Raw genomic sequence first — 17,669 nt, forward strand, 5'->3', positions numbered from 1 at the left:
TTACTATAAAACTCCCCGCAGTTCTTCCCAATGAAGGGCTATGGCCTCCTTTGCCTGGCAGAGCCGCACAAGCTATGTCTCTCCTTCACTCAAAGCTCTGTCTCCGCATTTCTATTCAGCACTGGTGGACAGGGGCTGAGTTTGAGCAACAGAAATAGCACCTGAGTCTACAGGCTCGTATCTGCACAAGGCTGATGCACTTCAAAGCCCTGACCCCTTCCTGCTTTTCTGCTTCCCCGCCTTGCCTATCAACCCCTTTGCCCTTGAACCACACTTGTACTCAGATACTGGGTTATGCCAGCCCATCCTCTGACCCCAGGACCTTTGAACGTGCCAGGCCCTCTACCACCAAAGCCTTTTGCCCTAATGACCCACCAGTACCCTCTGGCCTCCCTCTTGTTCCCATCACCGATGTGTATCCTGGCAACCAGACTGGGTGAAAGAGACCCGTGGTCACCCAACACTCATGACAGTTTGCAGTTTCCTTAGGGGTAATCAGTTGTTTATTTCTCAGCCTCGCTGAGAACGGGTGACATTTGCGGGGAACTGTCTGTTGTGTTGAAGGACATAGCATCTTTGGTTTCTGTCCACCAAAATCGCCCCCCATGGAGGGGACCTGCTCCATCAAATCAGAAACTCAGTCTTTTGTTCAATGTTCTGTATTCATTGTGTAATTCCACAGAGAACACCTAGGAGGCACTCAGGACATTTTGGTGGACAAACTGCATCCATCAGAAGTAACTGTACCATGGAGTTCCCGTGGTGGCTCAGTGATAAACGAACCCAACTAGCATCCATGAGGATGCAGGTTCGATCCCTGGCCTCGCTCAGTGAGTTAAGGATCCAGCATTGCTGTGAGCTGTGGTGTAGGTCACAGACGTGGCTCAGAGCCCATGTGGCTGTGGCCGTGGCTGTGCTGTAGGCTGGGAGCTACAGCTCTGATTCAACCACTAGCCTGGGAACCTCCATATGCCGTGGGTGTGGCCCTAAAAAGACAGAGAAAAAAAAAAGTAACTCTTCCTCATGGTAGTTTTGATTTGCATTTCTCTATTAATTAGTGACGTTGAGCATTTTTTCATATGCCTATCAGGCATTCGTACGTCTTCTTTGGTGATGTGTCCATTCAGGTCTTCTGTTCACTTTTCAAGTGGTTTTTTCCTTTTTTTTTTTTTTCTTGCTGTTGAGTTGTATGCGTTGTTTGTATATTTTAGAGACGAAGCCCTTGTCAGTTGCATCATTTGCAACTATTTTCTCCCATTCTGTAGGTTGTCTTTTTGTTTCTTTTGTATGCTTTCCTTTGCTGTGCAAAAGCTAGGACATTTGATTAGGTCCCATTGGTTTATTTTTGTTTCTATTGCCTTGGGAGATGGACTTAAGTAAACATTTGTACAGTTGATGTCAGAAAATGTTTTCCCAAGTTCTCTTCTAGGAGTTTCATGATGGGAGTGGGATGGATGGGGAGTTTGGGCTTAGTAGATGCCAACTCTGACACTGAGAATGGATAAGCCATGCGGTCCTGCCGTCCAGCACAGGGAACTCTATCCGGTCTCTTGGAATAGCCCATGATGGACGAGAATATGAGAAGGGGAATGTATATATACGTATGACTGGGTCACTGTGCTGTGTAGCAGAAATTGACCCAACATTGTAAATCAATTATAATAAAAAATTATAAAAAAATTTAAAAAGAACTGTTTCACATATGCTTACAGCTAGTGGGATATTCAGGGATGGATGATTCCAATCAGCAAGGCTTCTTTTTTTTATCTTATTATTTTGCTTTTTAGAGCCACATCTGCAGCATATCCAAGTTCCCAGGCTAGGGGCCGAACTGGAGCTACAGCTGCTGGCGTTCACCACAGCCACAGCAAAAGGCTAGATCTGAGCTTGTGTCTGAGACCTACACCACTGCTCACAGCAACGCCAGATCTGAAACCCACTGAGTGAGGCCAGGGATCAAACGTGCAGCCTCATGGAGATTAGTTGGGGTCATTAACTGCTGAGCCACACAGGGAACTCCCATCCCCAAATCTTCTTGATCAACTTTGACCAAGGTCTGGTCACTCAAAGGGCTCTGAGGAATGCACAGCAATAACCAAAGCTTCAAATGCTTCTTCCAGTACCTGTTGCTGTTGTCCACAATTCTCTTGTTTTCCTTTGCTCCTCATTCATTTCTGGGTCTCTCTCCCTGTGAGCAGGACTCATCTCTCTTCATTCCCTTGAGCTCTGTGTGCCAGGCATCCAGCACAAAGTGTCCACACTTCAAAGCTGACGGGGGTAAACCTCGTGCCCCTGGTGATACCATCAAGACCTGCTGGAGTTCCCGTCGTGGCACATGACTAGTATCCATGAGGACAAGGGTTCAATCCCTGGCCTTGCTCCGTGGGTTAAGAATATGGCGTAGCCATGAGCTGTGGTGTAGGTTGCAGACACAGTTGGGATTCTGTGTTGCTGTGTCTGTGATGTAGGATGGTGGCTAGAGCTCCAATTCAACCCCTAGCGTGGGAACTTCCATATACCAAGGGTGTGGTGGTAAAAAGACCAAAAAAACCAAAACCAAAGCCAAAACAAAACAAAACCTGCTTGTATCACAGTGTCTTTTGCAGACCAAGTGCTCAGTGCTTTCTCTTTTTTTTTTTTGTTTTTTGTGTTTTAGGGCCACACCCATAGCACATGGAGGTTCCCAAGCTAGAGGCTGAATCAGAGCTGCAGCCACCAGCCTACACCACAGACACAGCAACATAGGATCCAAGCAGAGTCTGCAATCTACACCACAGCTCATGGCAACGCCAGATCCTTCACTCACTGAGTGAGGCCAGGGATCAAACCTGCATCCTCATGGACACTACTCAGATTCATTTCCCGCTGAGCCACAACAGGAACTCCCAAATCAGCATGATTTAATCCTTCAATATGGAGAAATTAAAGGATGCTGGCAAAATGATCAGATGACACTGGGATGGGGCCTATGGCCAGACCAGAGATGGCTTCCTTTTTGGGAACAACATCCTGCCACAGCCGTCTCTCTGGGCTTTGTTTTCTTTTTCTTCTTCTTCTTTTTTTTTTTTTTCGTCTTTTTGCCACTTCTAGGACCACTCCCGCGGCATATGGAGGTTCCCAGGCTAGGGGTCGAATCAGAGCTGCAGGCACTGGCCTACGCCAGAGGCACAGCAACACAAGATCTGAACTGCGTCTGCAACCTACACCACAGCTCACAGCAACGCCGGATCGTTAACCACTGAGCAAGGCCAGGGATCGAACCCGCAACCTCATGGTTCCTAGTCGGATTCGTTAACCACTGCGCCACGACGGGAACTCTTTTAAGCAAGGCGAGAATGCCTTCCCCGCCTCGTTCACCACTTGCGGTGCAAAATGACAGGATATTTAGAAATGGCTGAGCCAACCACAGACTTTGGTTTGATGAAAGCGAAGCCAGAATCTTCATGTAATCAAGTCTCATCATCTAGTAGGATGGAGTGTTGAGAAAAATACAGTAGAATATAGACATGCAGATAAAGTTCAGTGGGAGTTCAGTGGAGGAATATTTCTTTCTACTCAGGAGCCGCTGGCAAGGGCATCTTACAGAGCAGTTTCTGCCATCAGTCTTAACGGGCAGGGATTAAATATTTCAGGATTAAATCCTTGAAAATGAGGGCAGGGATTCAAGTCAGAAAAACATCAGGCCCACCGTAGTGATGACGGTATTATGAGTCATTTATTCACCCATGCTTTCCACAAATATTTATTCAGCAAATTCTATGGACGAGTCACCCCAAGTAGAGTACTTAAGCAAACAAAACCAGAACAAAATTATGCCATTCACAGCCACATGGATGCACCTAGAGATTCTCATCCTAAATCAGAAAGAGAATGACAAACACCACACAACATCACTTCTGTGTGGAATCTAAAGTATGTCCCAAATGAACCTCTCTGCAGAACAGAAACAGACCCACAGATGTAGAGAACAGACTTGGGGTTGCCAAGGGGGAGCAGGAGGGAGTGGGATGGACGGGGAGTGTGGGGTGAGTAGATGCAAACTATGACATTGAGAATAGATAAGCCAAGAGGTCCTGCTGTCCAGCACAGGGAACTCTATCCAGTCTCTTGGGGTAGAATATGATGGAAGATAATATGAGAAAGGGAATGTATGAATATGCATAGCTGGGTCACTTTGCTGTACAGCAGAAAATGACACAAGACTGTAAATCAACTATACCCGAAAAAAATAAATTTTTTAAAAAGATAAAAAAAAAAAAAACCCACAAACAACAACCAAAAAACAAAATTCCACCATCTCACAGTGGATGTTCCAGGAAGGCGTGACAGAGAGAAAATAGAAGTACAATAAATCTACCTCTCAGGCACTATGAGCGCCTCCCTCCTGATCCCCAGCCCACTGCATGGCCATCAACACCATCTTTGCACCTGACTCGGAGTAGAGATTGGCTGCATTTCATAAGACAGGGGACTGGCGGGAGCCCCAGGAGGCAGGCAAATTCTGTCACCCAGCTGAGCCATCTGGAAGGAACATGGGCACAGGACTAATTAAGAAAAAAAGGGATGAGAGACAGAGCTTTTAAACTGTAAAGCTGACGTGCTTGTCAGAAAGCCCCTACGTGAGGTCTGTCTGAAGTGTAATCTTACTTTAAAATGCAATATTCCAGAATTCATTAGATACACACATAGATACATAGATACAAAGATACGTAGACAGGTAGATACATAGAAATATAGAAAGATACGGAGATGATACAGATGATAGATACATAGAAGCATAGATATGTAGATAGATACATAGAATGAAGATATACAGATAGAAGATATAGATGATAGATATAAAATGGATAGACATATAGATAAGCAGACAGAAGCTGATAAATAGATAAAAAGTAGATATGCATATATGTATATGAATGTTTATAGATGAAATACATATATATGCAAATACATAGAGGAATATTGCATATATACGCATACATAGAATATATATAAATATATATAAAATCTTATACCTGTGTGTATACACTGTCACTCAGTTACTTATCAAAGATCTGTAACTCATTTCCTCTCTATATTGAAAATATGTACATACACATTGGTACAGCCGCTATGGAGAACAGTGTGGAGATAACCTAGAAAACTATACATCAAACTACCATATGTCCCAGCAACCCCACTCTTGGGCACATATCCAAACAAACTTTCCTTAAAAAAGACACATGCACCCACATGTTCATTGCAGCACTATTCGCAATAGCCAAGACATGGAAACAGCCTAAATGTCCATTGACAGATGAATGAATTCAGAACATGTGGTATGTATATACAATGGAATACCACACAGCCATCAAAAAGAACAAAATAATGCCATTTGCAGCAACATGGATGGAACTAGAGACTCTCATACTAAGTGGAGTAAGTCAGAAAGAGAAAGAAAAATACCATATGAGATCATTTATATCTGGAATCTAATATATGGCACAAATGAACCTTAACTCAGAAAAGAAACTCATGGACCTGAAGAACAGACTTGTGGTTGCCAAGGGGGAGGGGAGGGAGTGGGATGGACTGGGAATCTGGGGTTAATGGATGCAAACTCTTGCCTTTGGCATGGATAAGTAATGAGATTCTGCTGTGTAGCACTGAGAACTATATCTGGTCACTTATAATGGAGCATGATAATGTAGAAAAAAATATATATGTGTGACTGGGTAATCTTGCTGTAGAGTAGAAAATTGACAGACCACTATAAACCAGCTATAATGGAAAAAATAAAAATCATTATTAAAAAAAAGAAAAGAGGAGTTCCCATCATGGTGCAGCAGAAATGAATCTGACTAGGAACCATGAGGTTGCGGGTTCAATCCCTGGCCTCACTTAGTAGGTTAAGGATCCAGCATTGCTGTGAGCTGTGGTGTAGGTTGCAGACATGGCTTGGATCTGGCATTGCTGTGGCTGTGGTGTAGGCCGGCAGCTACGGCTCCGATTAGACCCCTAGCCTGGGAACCTCCATATGCCACGGGTGCATCCTTAAAAAGACAAAAAAAACAAAATACAAAAAAAAAGAAAGAAAAAAAAATACATTCATTAACAACTCATTCACAGGTAGAGACACTTAAAAGACAGCCAGCCAAGGTATGTGGCCAATTCTGAGAGTATACTGAGCACCAAAAAACCCTGTGGTCAACAGCATGCCAGGGGTGGACTGGTGCAGGAGGGGGCTGCCTAGGGCCATAAGGACTTCCTCTTTGGGGAAATCCTTAAGGTTTGCAAAGACAAAAGAGACCTCCTGGAAAGTATGCAAGGCTCCCCAAGAGGTGTGAGTGGCGTGTTCCAAGGCCCCTTTCCTTTCCATGTTTTTTGACAGTAAATACCAGAGAGTAGTTGGAGATGAGGGTTTACTTACTTTGGTGGCACGCAGAAATCACCTATCAACACAAAGAAAAGGAAAACAAAATTACATGCAGACGATTGCGTGGTCACCTGATCTACGAGGTCAGGTGATTTTCCTGCTACCTCTGTCTTGGGACCACCACCCAGGGCTCTATCTGACCTTCCCTCTGTCTCCTGAAGGCAGCGTGAGTTCAGATTCCAGCTCTTCCTCCCCGTCTTGGAGGTTGAAAACCCAGCTCCGGGTATCTGGTAGTCAAGATACATGCTTACCACAAAGGGGGGGACCCCAAGGTGAAAATAAAAGGGGATCAGTACTGTTTTGGACAGCCTGGGACTCAGGAGGCAGGGAAAGAGAAAGAGTCTAACATCACCAACCCACAGCATCTGCCCAAGTGTCTTAGGAGGGACGGATCTGTCCCTAGCAGGTCCAACATGGCAGGGAGGCTGAAGGCGGGGAGCCTGGTGGAGATGGGTGGTCCATGCCAGGACACAGCCTGAGGATGGGTGGTCCATGCCAGGACACAGCCCGGGGATGGGTGGTCCATGCCAGGACACAGCCTGAGGATGGGTGGTCCATGCCAGGACACAGCCTGAGGATGGGTGGTCCATGCCAGGACACAGCCTGAGGATGGGTGGTCCATGCCAGGACACACCCTGTCCTGCCGGATTCAGTTACAGCAGGATACTTGCTAAATTTCATCCCCACTAGAGCTCCAAGCCTGGGAAACTGGATTCCAAAACCTGAACACTTAGCGGCAGGGATAAATGGAGTGGGAGTTCACAGTTAGCAGATGCGAACTGTGAGATGCAAGATGGAGCAACAACAAGGTCCTAGCATATAGAACTATGTTCAGCATCTCCTCCTAACCTACACTGGACAAGACCATGAAAAAGAATATAGGCATGCATAATTGAAGCACTTTGCTGCACAGCAGAAACTTAATGCAACATTGTAAATCAACTCTACCTGAACTCTATTCTTTAAAAAAAGGAAATTATATTTGGGGGAGGGGGAGGCGTAAAAATGCGACATGCTCTTCCACTCCTGGGTATAGATTTGGGGGAAAAAAATGAAAAGTCTCATTCAAAGAGACACACGCACCCCCATGTTCACTGCAGCACTATTCACAATAGCCAAGACGTGGAAACAACTTAACTGTCCAAGGACAGAGAGGCATGGATGAAGAAGATGTGGTCCATATACACAATGGAATACTATACAGCCATATACACGAAAGGAATAATGCTCTTTGCTACAGTATCGATGGGCCTAGAGGTGATCACATAAAGTGACATCGGAGAAAAACAACTATCACATGATATCACTTACGTGGAGAATCAAACATGTGGCACAAACTAACGTTTCTACAAAACAGAAACAGACTCGGAGACGTAGAGAACAGACTGTGATTGCCGAGGGGGAGGAGGAGGGAGGATTGGGAATTTGGGGTTAGCAGATGAAAACTAGTATCTATAGGATGGATAAACAAGGTCCGACTGTACAGCCCAGGACCTATATTCAGTATCCTGTGATAAATCGTCAGAGAAAAGAATATGAAAAAGAATAATTAAATCACTATGCTATACACCTGAAACTGCTGCAATATTGTAAAGCAACTCTAATTTAAAAAAAAAAAAAAAAAAAAAAGGACCAGGGCTTACACCCTATCGTGTCTCATTTCCAAGCTTCCCATGCAGACAGAAGTCACTGGAGACCACTGCCTGCTACGCAAGCACCTCCGTTTCCTTGCCCTAAAAGTTCTCCACCTTATCGGGGCTTTGACTCAACACTCCTTTGAGAGACAGGAGCAAGCAATAGGAAGAGAATATGCATTTGCTCCCTGCTCCTGGGGGGTGGGCTGGCGTTTCCCAAGATACCTCAAGTGTTTGACCTCCGTGCAGCAACTTCATTTCTCTTTAAGACAAATCGGATTGCCACATGCATGCTGAGGTCTATGGAATGGATTTGGTCCAGGGAGACCTGCTGTCTAGCACAGGGAACTCTACCCAATATTCTGTGATCACCTATATGGGAAAAGAATCTGTAAATGAATGGATCGGGAAGTCCCCGTCATGGCTCAGCGGAAGCAAATCTGACTAGCATCCACAAGGACGCAGGTTCGATCCCTGGCCGTGGTCAGTGGGTTAAGGATCCAGCGTTGTCGTGGGCTGTGGTGTAGGTTAGCAGCTGCAGCTCTGATTTTACCCCTGGCCTGGGAACTTCCATATGCCACTAGTGCGGCGCTAAAAAGCCAAACAAAAACAAAAACAAACCTCGGATGTATTTGAGCCCCACTCAACCACAGCAAGCAGGGTTCTGGTTTTACCAGATGGGTGGACTGGTTTACCTCCTGGCCGCACAGCTCCTTCCAGCCATTCTTGCAGTGACCAGGGCTGCCCTGGCTTTATGTGGGTGCTGGCTCATGTCATACCTGCAAACCAGGTATCTTTCTTCACGCCCTGAGGGTTCTCTGATGACTCACAGACAATTCTCATGCAAACCTCTTTACCCTTTGCAACAAGTCCGGGGAAGTTTCCCACAGTCCATTCATGGGAGAGCAACGTGGGTGAGGAAATGCTTACTCCTTTTGGACTCTGAGAAACGAGTCCTCAGCCACACACCACGAAGGACTGCAGACAGCCCCCTGCCTCCAGCAAGAGCCGTCCCATCCACGCAAACCTCATGGCCTCTCACTCTTTCCCCACCTCACACCTCATCCCCTTATCCGTACTGTTGGTATATCAGTCATGCGAAATCTGTACTGCATCTTCCCTTAGGCTTCTGCGTTTGGGAGAACCTGGGCTAAGAAAATACTTTGCCAGCCAGCATTTTCTGTAGTGCCACAAAAATACAGTCAAAGTGGCTGAGATTTCAAAAGTGACAAGCGTGGAACCACATCAAGCACCCGGCTCTCATTTTCAATTCCACTTCTAGGCAAAGCACGGGAGCTGTTTCCCTGACATGTACTTCAGTCCCCCGCCTCCCTTTTTTGTTTTGTTTTTTAGGGTCACACCTGTGGCATAAGGAAGTTCCCAGGCTAGGTGTGGAACTGGAGCTGCAGCTGCTGGCCTACACCACAGCCACAGGAATGCCAGATTCGAGACACGTCTACAACCTACATCACAGCTGACGGCAATGCTGGATCCTTCACCCACTGAGCAAGATCAGGGATTGAACCCAGTTCCTCATGGGTACTAGTCAGGGTCATTACAACTGAGCCACAATGGGAAACTCCCAGCTTAATTTTCATTGAACTTGCACTGTGAGTCAATTTTTTGTAAAATGATTATTGGTACATGAGTGCAAAATACAGAACCACCACATGATTCAGGAATTCCACTCCTGGGTAGGGACCCCCAAAAGCCCCCAAAACACTGACTCAAAAAGACACACGCACCCCAACATTTATAGTAGTATTATTTGAAATTGCCAAGATAAGGAAGTAACCCAAGTATATTAACAGATGACTGGGTCAAGAAGATGTGGGAGTTCCCGTCGTGGTGCAGTGGTTAACGAATCCGACTAGGAACCATGAGGTTGCGGGTTTGGTCCCTGCCCTTGCTCAGTGGGTTAACACTCCGGCGTTGCTGTGAGCTGTGGTGTAGGTCACAGACGTGGCTTGGATCCTGCGTTGCTGTGGCTCTGGCGTAGGCCAGTGGCTACAGCTCCGATTCGACCCCTAGCCTGGGAACCTCCATATGCCGCGGGAGTGGCCCAAGAAATAGCTAAAAAGACAAAAAAAAAAAAAGATGTGGTACATGCATACACTGGAATATTACTCGGCCATTAAAAAGAATGCAATAATTCCACTTGCAGCACCATGGATAAACTTAGGGGGTATTATGCTAAGTGCAATAATTCAGACAGAAATACTGTATACTATCACTTATACATGGAATCTGAAGAATACAACAAAGTAGTGACTACAACCAAAAAAAAAGCAGACTCACAAATCTAGAGAACAAATTAGTGGTTATTAGTGTGGAAAGGGATGGAGGAAGGGCAAATAGGAATGGGGGCAGCTTTGATGGTATTACATGAAATCATGCGTGTATGTGTATGTGTGTGACATTTTTTGAAAGCTGTCAAGCACTGTAAAATTTAAAGAATCTTTGATTTCATTTTAAATACACAGAAAACATAAATGAAGAAAAAAGGAGAACCAGGGACAGGCAATGCTGAGTTGGAGAAACCACTTTTGCATCCCATCAAATGAACTGACTGTAGAACTCCGCAGGTGGGTTTTTATTGCCTGGCTGTCCCTCCCCTCTCATCTCTCAAGTTGTGGCCAAAACTGGTGCTTTCTCCAGGAAGCCCTGCAGGCTCGTCTCCACAGTCAGCTTGGAGGCTGTTACCACCTGTTCCCACTGTTCTGAGCAGCAGGAGATGAACCTTGTTTGAAACTAGGACTTAGTTATGGTATAGAATATATAGTATTTATAGGTCTCTTCCATTCTCTCAAGAGCAATGCATCCCACTTATAATGTTATAAACCTTCAGAACTCAAGTCATGCCTGGCTGTACACTGTAGGGCTGGAGCAAAGCACTGAATCACATAAATGAGAGGAGCAAGAAGTTCAGAGAGGATGTGGATAAACGCGGCACGACCCACCCTTCACTATTCTGGGAAAGAAGTATGCACGGGTTTTACTGTATTCGTTGACCAGCTAATCCTAGTGGATACAAAGAACGGAGGATGTGACTCACTGAATACATCTCCTGACCTCTAATGTTCTGGCCCATCAATGACACACACCCAGACTTTCAAAAGCAGCAAACACCACAGATGTGTTGACCATGCGTGCGTTTTGGGTTTCCTCTCTGAGCAGTCTGAGCGACAAAACAAAGATGAAAACAGAAAGAAAAAAAACAAAACAAAACACACCAAGCAAATAAAAAAGCAGAATATGCCAACACCATAGCTGCATCTACTGTCTATTTCTCTTTTGAAAGGAATGTTTTAGTTTGTGACGGCAGACCTTTGCTGGATCCATTGCTAACCAATTAGAGCCTTAACCCCCTCAGGGGAAGGTGTGAGAAGTAAGCTAGGTAAGTGGGCCCAGATTTCAGCATCCCAGGTGGGGAGACACGTGGCCTGGAGCTGGCCCGTCCAGCAGCACAGAGGACACTTCTGTGATGCACAGAAGGAAAAGCTCAAGGTTTATGCCATGGAAGGCAGTGCTGAGGGGTCTGTATGGTCTTTCCACTTCTGCCAAGGCACATGGAAAGGCACACATGCAGCCCATAGGAAGAGACTAAAAGCCACTGGGGAATTAGGGCAACATCTCTATGAGCAAACAGAGGTGTTCCTGAGATGGAGGGAGGGCACTGTCCACAGCTTTGTGGACAGGGACAGGGCGAATCTCAGAAGAGGGAGCTGGAAGGATGTAGGGTAGATAGCTGGTTCCAGAGTCCCAAAGTATCACAAGGCAGCCCGGGGTTCTTGCCACTACGCAGTAACCCCTATACCATCACACCCCCTACACAAGAGAATCCCCTCCCGAAACAGAGAAGGCTCACAAGCAAGGATGCTGGTCAACTCCCCATCTCCCAACAGTAGAGCTGAGCCATCAGAGCGCTGGATGTTTTTAAGTCCCACTGAACTGGGCTCTGACCTTACCCGCAAGTACCCCTGGCAGGCTGGTATTTCCTAATGTGCTGTCCTAGTCACAGGTAACCTTCCCTCTGCAGAGGTATTCTTTTTCATTGTACTAATGTTAATGTTTTCACGGTATTAATGTATAATGTTTCAGTGTATTATCCTAAAGAAACAAAGTAGCCATAGACAACATCTTCTTCAAAGCCTACATTCCGTAGAGGCAGCAAGAGTCAGAAGGACCAGTCTCACTCAGAGCAGCACATGGGGGCCAAGCTGGAAATGCAGAAGACAAGGCATGCATTTGACCTTGGCCACACTCATCATGCCCTTCCAAGAGAAACAGACTTCTGTGTCGTGTGCCTTTGGGAACCACGGGTCCCCAGTCTTTGAGCATCTCCTGGAGAGTGTCATGCTGAATAAAGATGTTGCAGAGATCAGAGACTAGAAATGAAAGGCAAAGACAAAGATGCTTGAGCCTTCCTGTTGCCCATTCCGGAGTCTGTGCAGAAGGAGGCACCATGGTGTGAACCACAAGAGGCAGTGGCGCCTCTGAAAACCAACATCCCAGGGCTGTGTGAGGGGAAAGGCAAGTCCCCCACCCAGAGCAGAGTGCTCCTATGGAAACTTCTGACAGCTGAAATGGCAGAAAGCCAAGAAGCAAGGTCTTTAAGACACATCTTGTTTAGGGCTGCACATAATACATTGAAATAAATCACAGATACCCAGAGACACAGATGGAGGGGACAGAGTTGGGAGGCAGACATGCTGAGATATTGACTGTGGTTCCCATGGGAGGGAGCCCAGTGGCGCCTCCTGGCTGTTGGACGCAGGCAGTCTCTATGCTCAGGGTGAGTGCTATTTTCGCTTCTCCCCTTTTCTCTTAAAAGTGAAATTCCTCTTCGGATTTCCACGTTATCGAAAAAACAGGTTTGAGGGCAGGTCTTTCATAAAACCAAGGCAGTGTAAAGTGAACTTTCGAAAGTGAGGGGTCCCTGGATGTATTAATACTTAATACTTAATAAAGCCAAGCACATCTTAAAAACCACAAGAGAAGGTAAAGCCCTAAAAAAAAAAAATCATGATGCATGTCCCTGGGCCACTATTCCCAACCATTATTTTATGATTTATACGGTGTTGTTGACTTCCTTATTCAGCTGTTTTTTTTTTTAATTGAGGAAAAATATGTGAAAGAGCTTTCATAGATTCCCTCAAGTCCAAAACACCCTAACCTAATATATGTCACTCGATCTTAAATTGATCATCACAGATAAAATATCCTATGTTGGGGATTTGCAGAAATCTAACCACAGCTGTTAAGGGAAAGGAGAGTGTAATAGCTGTTGAAAAAAATTCAGCAGAACAACATAGCCTTAGTTTTTAGGGGCGTAATTTTAATTAAGCCAGCTAGAGTCTTGAGTAAATTCATAAATAACCCAGTTTCCTGGACATCAAGATGCATTAAGAAATCCTGACATCCTAAAACATGACACATAATTTTGCTTTGCTGGCCTGTCTCCCAGATGAAATCACAGCATGATTAATGCTCATAAATTGAAAAAAAAAATTTTTTTTTTTGATTGTGGTTTCCTAGGGGAAGGGGGGAGGGGAAGTTGGAGTGCAAGTTTGGGCTTAGCAAATGCAACCTGTGATCACCAGCAAGGATAAATGACAAGGTCCTACTGTGGAGCCCAGGATTCTATATTCAATGTCCTGTGATAACCTGTAATGAAAAAAAAAACAAAAACAAACAACCGCATACAAGGAGTTCCTGCTGTGGCTCAGCAGTAATGAACCTGCCTCGTATCCATGACGATGTGGCTGCGATCCCTGGCCTCGCTCACTGGGTTAAGGATCCAGCATTGCCATGAGCTATGGTATAGGCTGCAGAAGCAGCTCAGAGCTGGCGTGGCTGTGGCTATGGTGTAGGCCTGCAGCTGCAGCTCTGTTTCAAACCCTAGCCTGGGAATGTCCATAGGCCGCAGGTGCAGCCCTAAGAAAAGCAAAAATAAAAATACATATACAAATGTTTACTTCCCGATTATTTCCTAAAATGCACTGGAGACAGATAAATAACACAGTAGTGGATTATAACCCAACGTATACCATAAGTACGCATGCGTCCCTCCTGGCAGAAGCCAATGATGGAGTAAATAAAACAAATGGGGGAAGAAAAGACATCACTCACACAGAATAATTTCAAATGACTTATGAAGATGCTCTGCCGACAATGAGAGAATATAAATCCCATTCTGTACAATGGGCTGTATAGTCTCGACTTTTTTCCAAAGAGGACAAGGGTGCCGGGGGGGGGGGGGGGTGGGAATGTCGCTTTGTCATGGAGAACCTGGTATATGTGACCTCAGCCAGGTGATCAAGGTCACATCATCAGTGATGAGTCCTGCTGAGGACAGCAGACACCCTTAATAGGGTGTCATCGGAAGAGTACTGCTTAGGAGCTGCAAACTGTGACATTGAGAATGCAGGAGCAAGGAGGTCCTGCTGCCCAGCGCAGGGAACTCTGTCCCATCTCCTGGGATAGACCGTGATGGAAGATGTCGTGAGAAAGGGAATGTACGGACATATATGTATGACTGGGTCACTGTACTATACCGCAGACATGGACAGAACGCTGTCAATTAACTGCAATTTTAAAATGTTAAAAAAAAAAAAAAAAAAAAAAACAGGGACACTGCACCGCTGTGGGCTTCCTCTCGAGACCCACAGCCCCAGTCTATGCACAGCAGAAGCATCACACAAACCCTGACCGAGAGTATCTACAAAACCCTGGACCAGGTCTCCTCAAAACTGTCGAGGCCATAAAAGCTAAGGCAAAAGGACAGACTGGGGCAGCCGAGAGCTGCCTAAGGAGCTATGAAGATGAAACATATTGTGGGATCCTCAAGCAGCGCTACACCAATCAGCAAAACAGACGCAATCCTGAGGTATGTCTGGCCGTGAGTCAAGAACGCTGTAAAAACAAAGGCGCATTAATCAGATCAAATGTACATTAGGCACAGAGGATGTTAATACGGGAATCCAAGGCTGGGGTAGCTGACAATTCAATGTTTCCACGACAATTTTGTAAATCTAAAACTGGAATTTACAAGTTTAGTTTAGGGAGTTCCCGTGATGACTCAGCAGGTGAAGAACCCGACGAGCATCCATGAGGAGGCAGGTTCAATCCCTGACCTCACTCAGTGGATTAAGGATCTGGCAGTGCTGTGGGCTGTGGTGTAGACTGGCAGCTGTAGCTCTGATGCGACCCCTAGCCTGGGAATCTCCATATGCTGCAAGTGCGGCCCCAAAATGCCAAAACAAATTTTTTTTTTTATTAAAGTACAGTTGATTTACAATGTTGTGCCAATTTCTGCTGTACAGCAAAGTGACCCAGTCATACACACATACAGTGTGTGTATAACGTATTCTTTTTTTATATTCCCTTCCATCATGGTCTATCCCAAAAGACTGGATAGAGTTCCCTGTGCTGGACAGCAGGACCTCCTTGTGTATCCATTCTCAATGTCACAGGTTGCATTGATAACCACACACTCCCCTCCATCCCATTCCCTCTTCCTCCCTCTTGGCAACCACAAGTCTTTCTCTGTTTCTGTTTTGTGGGTAGGTTCAATTATTCCATATTTGAGCGTCCACGTAGAAGTGATACGATATTTTCTTTCTCTGTCTGACTTACTTCACTCAGTATGATCATCTCCAGGTCCACCCATGTTGCTGCAAATGGCATTATTTCATTCTTTTTTGTTGCTGAGTAATATTCCTTTGTGCACATGGACCACATCTTTTTTATCCACTCCTGTTGATGGATATTTAGGTGGTTCCCAGGTCTTGGCTATTGTGATAGGTGTATAATTCTCTTTTTTGTTGTTGGTGGGTTTTGTTTTTGTTTTTGTTTTTGTTTTTGTTTTTGCCTCTTTAGGGCCACAGGTATGGCATATGGAGGTTCCCAGGCTAGGGGACAAATGGGAGCTGTCGCCACTGGCCTACACCACAGCCGCAGTAACGTCAGATCCGAGCCGTGCCTGCAACCTACACCACAGCTCACGGCAACGCCGGATCTTTAACCCACTGAGCGAGGCCACGGATCGAACTTGCAACCTCATGGCTCCTAGTTGAATTCTCTCCTGCTGAGCCACGACAGGAACTCCAGGAGTGTAGTTCTTACAGATGGTTTCCTCAGGAAAGTAATTCGCATGTATATAAACTGGAAAGAAACATATTTAAAATTTACCTTTTCATCTATATATTGAATATGTATTACACTAAAATAATAGTTAATATATAAGTTTTAAACTTGGATCACTTCCTAAAAATGAAAACTCTAAAAGCAGAAAATAGTCAAAAAAAGTATATATAAAGGAAACTGGTAGTTTGAGTTTTTAAACTTACTAGGTCTTACAGGAAACAAATCTGAATAAATGTAAAAGTTTTCAATTAATCTGATGGAACTTAATGAAACAAATGCCCAGTTTGCAAGAAATTTACAAGTTTGCAATTAAAAAGGCCCAGACTGGTAGTTCCCGCTGTGGCTCAGTGGAAACAAATCTGACTAGCATCCATGAGGTCACAGGTTTGATCCCTGGCCTCGTTCAGTGGGTTAAGGATTCGGTGTTGCCGTGGCCTGTGGTGTAGGTCGCCGACACGGCTTGGATCCCTTGTTGCTGTGGCTGTGGTGTAGGCTGGCAGCTGCAGCTCCAATTCGACCCCTAGCCTGGGAACCTCCATATGCCGCAGATGCAGCCCTAAAATAAAAAGAAAAGGCCCAGATTTATAGCATTTCATACCATCACGGCCCTTTGGGATGTGTTGGCTCTGACCAGGATACTAAGAGTTAGCTCAAGTTGTGACACGCTTGGTTCTCAAAAAATATATATGATACAATTAATAACTGGACTTGACCAAGCCACCCATATCTGAGTCACTGGAGATTCTGACAGAATTAGAGCTTTTTCTGTTCAACCGATGAATCTTAAAGTTGGTCTATAGTTTCCTCTTTCCTGAGTTTCTTCTATGCTGTTACATCATCACAGATTTAAAGCTTCAGAGGCTTTATTTATTGATCTATTGTCCTTTTAGGGCCACAGGTGTTGCATATGGAGGTTCCCAGGCCAAATCATAGCTGTTGCCGCTGGCCTACACCACAGCCACAGCAGCAGCAGATCTGAGATGCGTCTGCAGCCCACACCGCAGCTCACAGCAACCCCAGATCCTTCACCCACTGAGTGAGGCCAGGGATTGAAACTGCATCCTCATGGATACTAGTCGGGTTCATTTCTGCTGAGCTACGATGAGAACTCCTAAACCTTCAGAGACTTTAAATGGCTTTTGGCAAGAATCGTGTAGGAAGAATAGTCTTGACAGCCTATTAGTCACATTTACTTATTTACTGAATAGACATTTATTGATGGAACTTATTGAGACAAATCCCAACACTCAGGTCTTGTTATAACCTGAAACAGAAGTTATAACCTGAGACTAATATCTTGTGGACATATTCTTATCTGAATCATTACATTACAAGGTGCTGCTGAGTCTTAAGGTACGTCCTCCCATTTTCCCTGACATATACCATCAATGTTACAACCAAATTAATGCTCTAATTTAATGGAAAACTATTAAGAACTAGCCTCGGTAAAGTCTCTTGCCGTCCAACTGGCA

At 45.1% G+C, this 17,669-nt stretch overlaps 1 protein-coding gene and 1 long non-coding RNA gene across 19 annotated transcripts in view; both read right to left on the minus strand.

Moving 5' to 3' along the window:
- LOC100624109 (neuroligin-4, X-linked) overlaps positions 1-17,669 on the minus strand; it is a 401,261-nt gene that overhangs the window by 247,691 nt on the left and 135,901 nt on the right. The window lies entirely within an intron of this gene.
- LOC146394343 (uncharacterized) lies at positions 1,339-9,813 on the minus strand. Its single transcript, XR_014836016.1, has 2 exons — positions 6,024-9,813; positions 1,339-1,819 (listed from the first exon to the last, which is right to left on the minus strand). It is a non-coding gene; the product is annotated as an uncharacterized LOC146394343 (long non-coding RNA).

Source organism: Sus scrofa, chromosome Y (assembly GCF_054392235.1).
Source record: "Sus scrofa isolate SSC_HxYL_T2T_F1_AM1 chromosome Y, Sscrofa_HxYL_maternal_Yorkshire_Landrace_v2.0, whole genome shotgun sequence".
Taxonomy (NCBI): domain Eukaryota; kingdom Metazoa; phylum Chordata; class Mammalia; order Artiodactyla; family Suidae; genus Sus; species Sus scrofa.